This window comes from Arvicanthis niloticus, chromosome 5 (genome assembly GCF_011762505.2).
Source record: "Arvicanthis niloticus isolate mArvNil1 chromosome 5, mArvNil1.pat.X, whole genome shotgun sequence".
Lineage (NCBI taxonomy): Eukaryota > Metazoa > Chordata > Mammalia > Rodentia > Muridae > Arvicanthis > Arvicanthis niloticus.
In genome coordinates, this window is record NC_047662.1 from 71,568,801 (window position 1) to 71,579,944 (window position 11,144).

The 11,144-nt window shown below is 39.0% G+C and overlaps 1 long non-coding RNA gene across 1 annotated transcript in view; it reads left to right on the top strand.

Annotated features, from left to right (window-relative positions):
• The window catches only part of LOC143442427 (uncharacterized), a 587,780-nt gene extending 577,192 nt beyond the window's left edge, over positions 1 to 10,588 (top strand). Inside the window, exon 4 of the long non-coding RNA XR_013110637.1 lies at positions 10,516 to 10,588. This is a non-coding gene — a long non-coding RNA (uncharacterized LOC143442427). The remainder of the gene's footprint in view (positions 1 to 10,515) is intronic.
• The last annotated feature ends 556 nt before the right edge of the window (positions 10,589 to 11,144 follow it).

Below are 11,144 nucleotides of genomic sequence, written 5' to 3' on the forward strand. Positions count from 1 at the left end.
GATGGGATAGGGGGGTTCTGGAGGGGAAACCGGGAAATGGGATAACATTTGAAATGTAAATAAATAAAATATCCAATAAGAAATAAAACGAAAGAAATTTGGGGAGAACTAGCTCTTGATATAGAAATAATTAATTCATTATAATTTATTGTTTTATTGTTTTTCTACTTTTTTTTTTTTTTTCCGAGACAGGGTTTCTCTGTGTAGCCCTGGCCGTCCTGGAACTCACTCTGTAGACCAGGCTGGCCTCGAACTCAGAAATCTGCCTGCCTCTGCCTCCCAATGCCACCACCGCCAGGCGGTTTTTCTACTTTTAATGATAATGGCACAGACTGTTCTAGAATTTCTGTCCACTTCGAACTTCCTGATGCTTTAGTCCAGCATCCACCACAACAAAACATTGTCACCTGAGCGGGTCAGATCAGCATGTTTTCTACACGGAGAACACAGCATGGATGCTGACCTCCTTGAATGTTATTTACTATAGCAGTTGACAGAACAGGGGACACTGGTCTTCCGCCAGTGCTCTTTGTGGGTTTGGGACCACACTCTGTAAATTACCTACACACAGAAAGCAGATTTTATTCTTATTTGCTTATTTTATGTTTCTGTTCTCAAATCCAAAGCTGGCACCCCAGGACTTTAGTCCTTGGGCTTTCTTTCTTAATTGTTTTTCCTACTTTGTTGATAGCATTTTTTTTTTTTTTTTTTTTTTTTTTTTTTTTTTTTTTTGCCTACTGATTTCCAAAGTTGTAAGTCTAGGTGTATTTTTCCTCTGAAATTTGTTTTTCTATATCTACTTCTCTGGTGTCTACATATAAACCCAAACAAGCATCTTGAAATTGACAAGTTATCTTGAAATTGACAAGTTCACAGTGGATCTTAATGCCCACCCATTGCTCACCCTGGCTTAATTATCTTCTTCCATAAGTGTGCTCACTCTGTTTCCATATACTTAGCGACAAAGCCATAATCTACCCCTCATTTTTGAGACTTCACATCAAATTTGTTCAAAGCATGTTCTAAACATTTGCTGTCTGCACTGCTTTGGTTCTGTTCCAAGGCCTGTTCACATAGTCTATATCCTTGCTGTAGAATTTTACAATATTTCTTTGGTTTTCATTTTTGCCATCTTCATGTTGCTTCTTACCATCCAGCCAGAGTGTCCTGTCAGTTTTCTATTCAAATACTCCATTTGTTTTCAGTGTCATTTGGAATCAGAATCAATCAGTTTCTTAAGGGAGCCGTGTACTTTGTGCTGATAGGTCACTTCACCCTTTATTGCTACTCTTCAGCGTTTGATTAGCGTACTACGTCAGAGTCTAATGCTCAGGGATGTGTCAGCTGAGTTAGTAGTTTTTTACAGTAATCCAAGGACCTGAGGTTAGATCTCCACAAACACTTTAAAAACTTGCAATTCCAGAGCTAGGGAGGGTGGGACTTGAGTACCAGCCAGGCATTTTAGATTGTTCCAGGAACTCCATGTCTAGTGATACCCTTTCTAAAAATAATAAAGTGGAGAGGTATCAGGAAAAGCACCAGATCTTTATTTCTGTCCTCTACCTTCACACACATGACCCTGCACACATATGATGTTTGACAAGACTTTCCCGCAGAGATGCAATATACATGTCAACTCGTGCTAAGATAGGTTGCCACAACAGACAAAATTACTGTTACCACCAACATCCAACCCGAGCCGTCAGCTTTATCAGGGTTATTAGAGAAACATGGGTGAGGGGCTACTTACAAAGACAACTGCTTCAGCAAAGATCACCTCAGCATGTATGACAGCTAACAAACCTGGGAACCTGGAGTGCATCACTCAGTCTACAGACAGCTCAACAGGTTGGAACTTGTCCCTTCCATGTGGCTCAATTTCTCTAAACCTCTTTACAGCAGCTCAGCTGGCTTCTGCTTCTTCAAGGCAGCAGAGTCTTCTTTGTAGCTTTTTGTTTCTAAGGGCAGCCTTTGCAGCTCAGTTTCCTTTTATTGTAGAGGGACTATCAGACTTTATTGTTCACTCCTGATAAGGAGTAGCCTAGTGAATCTAGTCAGTTTCAGGACTTCCTGGAGCCACTCTGAGTTGTTCACCCTCTTGCTTGAGAAACTTCACCTAATGATGCAAATGTTTCAATCTCAGAGGAAACTGTTACACATCAATACACCTACATATACAGTATGCATACAAAACAAAATGAGCATATAGTATTACATTTTGGACACACAGAGTTCCACATTCTTCAAAGAAGGACAAGAATAAAATTTGTCTATGCACATTTGTAGAAAATGTTATTCATGTGGACTAAGGAATTACCTAAGTCCCAAATCAACAAGCACACTCATTCTTCAGAGCTTTCTCATAATCTTATGCTGATTTATTCTCTTCTTCCAATTTTGCTATATTGCATGGATGTAATTTATTTTCTCATTTAATTTTTGCATGCTCTACTGTAATTAAAACACTGCAGCTTGCTGATTAAATATCTCAAATCTACTTTGTTTAAAGTAGCAAGAGAAAATAAATCTGAACACGACACCCAATATTTGCAGACAGTAATTTGTCCCTTTGGTGTTATAGTAGTGCTAATGTTTTATCTAATGCTTAACTTCGATTGCATTTTCTTATCTCAGGACCAAGAGATGCTGAGTAGACTTAAAAGCTAGGGAAGATTCCCTCAATCTAGCTGTCTTCTGATGTTTTGTTTGCCCTGAATAACAATGCAGGAAAGGTGCAATCGAAAATCATACCACTAGAGGGCACTGTGGGACCTCTGTACGATATGGCGCTTTCCATCATAGGTTTGCAACAAAGGCTTTCAAATCTCAAACACCAAAAAATATTTTGCTGATGTAGTTAATGGCTTTGCTTCATGTAGGAGAAAAAAGAAGAAAACACATCCTTCGGGTTGAAATTAGAATAACAGTTGTGAAGATATTCACATATATTTCATGGAAAATATACACTAATATCCATTAAAATATGATACTCAACCTCAGTCATATATTTAAATGTTAATTAAAATCACTGTGAGATATAATTTTCACCTATCATATTTAGCAGTATGATAAATTGCCAGAAGAAGAACAAATTGATTTAATTCTCAAGGGGAAGAAATCTGACTCTAACCATATTAATAATTGCATATATATATATTTAATGTCTCCACAAACATTTACAGGCATTTTCCTACATGTTCACTCCACAGAAAACTACATTCATCCAAATTTATAACTTGTTAAATATCAAAATCAATTTCAAGGGAATTAAAGTGTTTCTTGTATGTAAGAACAAAAGAAAGTCAGATAATGAAGATGATTTTATTTATTGAGAAATGTTTCAAATAACATTTAGTAAAATAAAAGTCTCCATGGGAAAATCATGAGAATTTTAAGAGGAAACTGAGATAGGAATGTGTGCCTGTGCCTGTTTGTATGTCTCTCTCTCTCTCTCTCTCTCTCTCTCTCTCTCTCTCTCTCTCTCTGTGTGTGTGTGTGTGTGTGCGCGCGCGCAGGCGCATATGTGCATGTGCATGTATTATATTCCAATAAACGATTTGTAAGTAAGCACAGTGTAATGTAGTTGATTGAAAGGAACAAAATGGATGCTTGTAGGTTCTGTGTCACTTAACATTGTAGATCATGGAAATTCATTATCTAGCCACATAGTAGAATTTGTATTTTTAATAAATATGAGAGGAAGCCTTTTTTTTTAGCAATCAAAAAAAGTGGTTTAAACTCCATTTTAAATTACTTTTAATTATTCTTTGGAACACATTAGGTGAACGCAAGTGTTCTTCAGAGCTCAGAACGGCTCTGTACTTGTCTCCTGTGCAGAAAGCCCTGGGTTTGGACACCAGCACCACATAAACAGAGTGATGGCATGTACCTGTAAGACCAACATTTGGAAGGTAGAGACAGAATGTATTGACTGGCCGAGCAGTGATGGCGCACGCCTTTAATCCCAGCACTTGGGAGGCAGAGGCAGGTGGATTTCTGAGTTCCAGGCCAGCCTGGTCTACAGAGTGAGTTCCAGGACAGCCAGTCTTACACAGAAAAACCCTGTCTAAAAAAAAAAAAAAACACAAACCAGAATGTATTGACTGAAAAGCTCCTGAAGGCATACACTTCTTAGCTATGATGTCTGCCTCCTCAAGGATCTATGCAATGTTCTCTGTCACCTGGAGAACAAATAAAGAATAAACAGCTTCCATACCAGCTCAGGATAGCCTTCTTATCTGAAACTGTTAATACAGATTAATTGGCATCTTGGGAGGCTCTAGAATTACCAGGAACAAGTCTGTGGTCATGGCTATGAAGGTTTATCTGGATTAGTTTGTTTAAGGTAGGAAGACCCTGGCTGGATACAGAGGATGAAGATAGCTGAGCAGGAATACACCACATTCTCTGCAAGTTGCCTGAAAAATTTGCCATTAAAACTTCCTAATAATGAAGTACTTTGAGCTCAACTCGTGAGCCAAAACACTCTCTTCCTTAAACTACTTTGACACATATTTTTTGCAGCAACAGACAAACAATAAGGCAAAGAAATAATAATGAAAAAAATGGTGCCACAAGTGAGTATGTTGCCCTTGTAAGCCTGATGTTTCTTGTAGACACAATCCATATGTATACTTACCCTAGACAGCTAGCCCAGGACAGGACAAAGTCAGAAACCACCAACGTCCAATTATTTACAGGAGCAAAACTAACTCAAATACTGCATCACCAAAGCCCATTCTCACCACCACCACCCACATCACCATCACCGCCATCACCACTCACCAAGCTGTGGTTACAACTCACAAAAGCTGGGAACCTGGAGAACATTGATTGCAGGCAGCTCAGCAGGATGAAGTGTCCTTTCTAAGTAAGTCAACCAGTCTGACCAGGAAGTTCTGCTGAGAGTCTTCTCAGCAGCTTTGCTGATCTGGTAATGACTTTTGGCAGCATTTATTGTTTACTCTAGGAAGAAGGTGTCCTTATAAATTAGGTCAGTTTCTCATGAACCTTCACAATTTTTTTTTCGACTTAAGGAGCCTCCCTGCAGGATACTAAGTTTCAATCTGAGAGGAGCCTGCTATGGCATAAAGAACCAGAAAAGACTTTGGAACTTTCAGCTAAAAACATCTTAAAATGGCATCAGCAAGGTTTATTGGGCCATCAGGATGGGATATTATGATTACAGAAAGGTGGACAGTGGAGACCTGGCTTAGAAGATTTCAGAGGGAAGCAGAGACTTCATCCTAACCTGGGTTAAGAACTATTTGTGTGATATCCATGCCAAGGGCTTAGTGCATCAGGCCCATATCTTAAGAGTTTGAGTGAGCCTTCCTTTAAAGCAAATGAATTAATTTTATTCCAAAATATCACAGTATTCAGGGTGCATTATGGTTGCTGCTTGCCGATCTCATTCATATCTGCAATTGTGGGTGCAAAAAGAGAGCAGAAAGATAAGAAAAATATGGTTTTGCAAAGAACTGTAGGTGAGCAAACATATGCACTTTATGTTAAGGAGAATGCAGACATTAAAACATCTGTGATTGTTAAGTAGTTTAGTGCCTGTTGAAGAGAATGCTTGTGGTTTGCAAGACACCACCCACCAAACACTCCAACTCATGAAAATACAAATTAATGAGAAAGGAGAGAGACTGAGCTAACATTGTCATTGAATAGGTAATCACAGAGAAATTGATGCAACTTAGTCCAGGAAGCTGAATCCAGACATTGAGTGGCAGCATTTGGAATCCACGCAAATGCTGTTGTCAGATGTCTTCTGAAGCTATTGAATAAAGCTGTGACAATGATTTCTAAGTTGTGATGGAGACCCGTGAGGATGAGGAATCAGGTGGGGTTGGCCCAGGACATAAGACAAATGTGCTATAGGCCGCTCAGCTAGAAGGCTACTTAAGTCCCTTGCAGTCCAGATGATTCTATCATGAATTCCAGATGTGTGATGGGGAGTTGCAGAATTTGGTATTTTCCCTGCTGGGTATGGATATTGCTTTGATCCACTTTTCCTTTGCTCTAACCCATCCCTCCATTGTGGATAGGGAATACTTAGTCTGCACCATTGCATGTCGGAATTATGTAACTTTTTGACTTGTAAAGATAAGGAATTTCTTTGAGTCTCAAATGACCTTTGGACATTTAAACAGTCTCTGGATTGTGGAGGACTATGGGGACTGAGTTGGACTGAGTTGGACTGAGCAGATGCTGTGCTGCTAGTTGGCTATGGCTTTACAGAGCCCAGAGAAACTTTTCTTCTTGGTCTTTAACAGGTATCTTGTCAAAAGAATGAGACAAGCAACTAATACATTATTACTTTATTGCTGTAAAGTATGAGCTTTCTAGGAAAGTGTATTAGAGATGACAGGAGATGAATCATTCTTAGCAGAAGGAAAACTCATGGAAATGCAGGTTTGGAAATGTGCAGCTTATTGGAGACATAGAGTTTGGCATTATAACGCTTTCTTTATCCGCTGCATTGAGGGGCCAACGCTGCCATTAGTACTAATGTAGTGAAACTCTTAATGGTGTGTGCTTTAAAGTGCTCTGATGTTAACCTAAGAAAGGTATGAAGCACGTATTATTAAATATACAGCTGATAATTTAGAGAGCTACAAGATTTCGGTGATTTGTTAGGTCATATTTTTACATCATAAAAGAAATATAGATATGGTTTTGATAATTTTCATTTCATACCTTCAGTATGCATAGAAATGGCTGCTGGCTCTGTTTTATTTCACCTTGTTTATTTCTGATGTTCTTGCCTAACTTAGAAACTAGTGCATCTGAACCTCATCAGCAATCTCCAAACCTCCTTGGTACATGGGGTTTCAGTGTGTTTATCTCATTGAAAACTTGATGGAAGGGAGAAGATTGTCTTTTATGCTCGGGCTCCCACCTTCCTTGTCAGCCTGTGCTACCTGTGACCCTATATCAAAGATCATTGCTCCATTACAGAAGGTCCCTATAGATATTATACACTATTCTGGTATTTTGTAATAGTAGTTACTCCTCTTCTTCTACTGCATGGAACCTGGGCAGGGAAAGTCTACTATACCACATGGGCAATTTCCCACATAGAGCCATATTTGTGTAAATAGGTTCTTTAATAGAACCTATTTAGAATATTTACACAGAAGGGATTAATAGAATATTTACACAGAAGGGATTTTCAAATTAGGATAATTTAATTTCATTAAATTATCCTAATTTGAAAATCCCTTCTGCCATTACATAGGACTGAATCACTACATCAAAGTTATTGTTTTGTCTAAGTGAGAACTGATGAACACAAGAACAGAAAAAGCCCAAGGGATAAGAAAGGGTTTAATAATAATAATAATAATAATAATAATAATAATAATAATAAAAAATTCTCTGAATTATAAAAGAGATCTAGAAGAGTAGAAGAATAGTCAATTTTGAAGTCAGGTTTCATAATTCAAGTGGTTCTTTCCTAAAGATGTAACACTTCACCAAAAAATTAAACAAACACAAAGAACTATTAAGTGAGCAAAATCAGGTGAAATGGAATAAGCAACCCAGGTGGACACTGGAAGGCAGTGTTTGAGGTAGGGATAGACATTGAGATATGTGGAGTATGGAGTCGCATTATTTTGTTGCAGAAGCTAGTACCAGAATCAGGTGGGGATGCCGACAGCTAATTAGTGCCCGGTAGATCAGCAAGTGATAAAAGGCATTATGGTAAGTGGATCAGGCAAGAGTATAAAGAATATTAGAAATATCAGCAAGTAGCCCAAAGTCCCTAAGACTCAACCAGAGTCAAATGCAGGAAGTAGGCAAAGATGAGAGAGGAGGGGGGGAAGGAAGGGAGGGAAAGAGAGACAGAGACAGAGAGAGAGAGAGAGAGAGAGAGAGAGAGAGAGAGAGAGAGAGAGAGAGAGAGAGAGACTACTTTGGACAATCTCATGCACTGCTGCCTTCTCTTCAGGGAGTTCAGTGCACCTCATTGTGAAGACATGAGTGCACCTGAACGCAGAGTAGGTCCAGTGGGTTTCATAGTGCTGAAAGGAAGACCTGTCATACTTGATACATCTCACTCCCACAGGCAGCCCAGCCTAAAGGATTGTCCATGCTGATAACTTTCTTGTGTGCTCTTCACAAGTTTCGCAGCAACGGTACCCTGCCTTATTCGATGAGATAGTTGTCCCCCTCAGTATCTCTCATGATAAAGTACATGAGGTAGGACAAACAGAATGCTGTCGCAATTGCATTAGGATAGTTTAAGTACTATTAATATATCCCTTTCCTTAACAATTGTAAATGATATTTTTTATTAATTTATTTATTTATTGACTTTACATCCAGATTGCAGTCCCCCTCTCAGTCTCACCCTTAAAAATTTGCCCACTCCCTCTTCCTTCCTCCCCAGAAAAGAGGCAAGGCTCAGGTCTCCACCCTGCCCAGAGACAGCCAGTCCCATCAGGACTAAGTACATCCTCTTCCACTGAAGCAAAACTGGCAGGCCAGCTATGGGAAGGGGATCCAATAGCAGACAACAGATTCAGAGACAGACCTTGCTTCTGTAGCATTCTCATTGGAAAACCAAGCTGCACATCCTCTCCAAATATGAAGGGGTGGCTAGGTCCAACCTCTGCAAGCTTCTTGGCTAATGGCTCAGTCTTGCTGAGCCTGTGTAGGACAGTTTAGTTTATTCTGTAGGTTTTCTTGTGGTTGTTTTGACTCCTCTGACTTGCTCAATTCTATGCCCTTCTCTTCCAGAAGACTTGGTGAGAACTACATGACAGTTAACTGTGGGTCTCTGTATCTGTTTCCATTTGCTCCTGGATGAAACCTCTCACGAGACAGCTATGTTAGGCTTATGTCTACAAGCATAGCAGAGTATCATTAATAGTGTCAGGGATTTATTGGCCCTCTCCTGTGGAAATGGTCTCAATTTGGAACAGTGCTTGGTTGGCCATTCCTTTTTTCTGTACTATACCCGTGCTTCTTTCAGGCAGGACAAATTTGGGGTGGAAGGTTTTGTTTTGGGGCTGATGTTCCCCTCCCTTCATTTGAAATCCAGCCTGGCTGTAGGAGGTGGCCCCTTCAATCTCCATATTCCATATATGGAGACTTCACATCCTTCATATCCCCATAGTTAATAGGAATCTCAAATAGGATTACCCATATGGAGGCTTTATAGGCTCACCAGGCCCAGCTCTTCAGATAGTCTCAGAGATGACCCTGATTAATTTCTGTTCTCACTCTCAGCCCTCTCCCACTCCTCCTTTCCCATCATCTTATCCCCATCTCTAGCCCCTGCTAACCCTCTCTTCTACCTTGTTCCCTTTCTCCAACTACCTCCTATGAGTATTAGTTTTCTCCTTCTAAGTGAACTTCATACATCCTCTCTTAGATCCTGCTTATTACTTAGTTTCTTTGGGTCTGTGGATTGTAGCAAGGTTATCCTGTACTGTATGGCTAACATCCACTTATAAGTGAGTATGTACCACGCATGTCCTTTGGATCTGGGTTACCTCACTCAGGATGATATTTTCTGGTTCTATCCATTTGCCTGCAAATTTCATGATGTTCTTGTTTTAAATAACTGGATAGTATTCCAATGTGTAGATGTACCACATTTTCTGTATTCATTCTTCTGTTGAGGGACATCTAGGTTGTTTCCAGTGCAGACACTAAGATCAGCAAATAATAAATGGATCCTCATGAAACTGAAGTTTTTCCAAGGCTAAGGATACCATCAATAAGACAAAAAACACATCCTACAGAATGAGAAAAAGATCTTAGCCAACCCTATATCTGACAAAGGACTAATATCTAAAATGTATAAATAATTCAAGAAATTAGACACCACCAAGCCAAAGAACCCAATTAAAAATTGTGGTACAGAGGAATGGCTAAGATCAAATGCTGAAGTGGCATCACATGTTGGCAAGAATGTGGAGCAAAGGAAACACTCCTCCATTGCTGATGGGATTGCAAACTCGTACAATCACTTTGGAAATCAATTTGGCAGTTTCTCAGAAACTTGGGAATGGTTCTATTTCAAGACCCAGCTATACCACTCTTGGACATATACCCAAAAGATGCTCTACTACATCACAATGACACTTGCTCTAAATTATGTTCATAGCAGCTTTATTCATAATGTTTTTGAAATTTGCTTCTCTTGGGGTTTAAAATGAATTTGGATTTATAGTCTTTAAAGAAAATGCATATAAAATGACTGTTTAAATTATCATATCAATTACTTAAACCAAATTGATATAAATGATTGCACTGAAGTAATAAGCTTTTACAAGAACTGCTTTATAGAAGATAAACTATAGATGGTCCCTTGATTGACACAGGTGCAGTGTTAACCATTGAGGTGCAAATTAGAGAGGTCAAAAGTTTACTGTTCGTTCTGTGTTGAATATTCTGATAACTGAATGTCTCATATGACATAAAATATAATAAAATGAGTATTTTATTAAGTTTGAAAGGAAATAGAAAGCTGATTGATATTATATTCTGTTCCAGATAGAAATAAAAAGCAAGCAGTTCTTGGCCTGTGAAACCCCAGTGGCAGTGCCTGGCTGTCAGGATGCTGGCCCCAATGTTGACAGATGTGATGGGCTTTGGCTCCAGGTGAGTCGAGTGTGTCCAACATGGCCACTTCTCCATCATTCATTGTTGCTTCTCTGCCATCCTTATCCTATAGAGTTCACACTGAAGCTTCACAAGTGCTTTTCAAATACCAAATTATTTTGTTTGTTTAAAAAGAATTATGCTTTTGAAATACCATGTCTGTAAAATCAATACATGCTTCCTCCTTACAACTGTAAATGGCAGAATTTATAGCAATGCATGGATTTAATTTTAAAACAATAGTCAAAATACCTGAGCTCCAAGGAAAGATTGTGATTACATTTCTGCAGAAGTTGAGAAGAGGAGGGACAAATTCCAACAATGTTTCCTAGTACTAAACCTGCCTTTTTAAACACAGATGCCAAAAAACTGACTTGCCCCGGAGACAACAAATTTCATAACTCACAGAGTAGACAATTCAAACTGGCAAATTGCTCAGTGACTCAAAAGACTCTCTTACTTCAGGATTTACAATTAGAAAATTTTCAATCTCTGACAGATTTAACCATGATTGCCTTTAT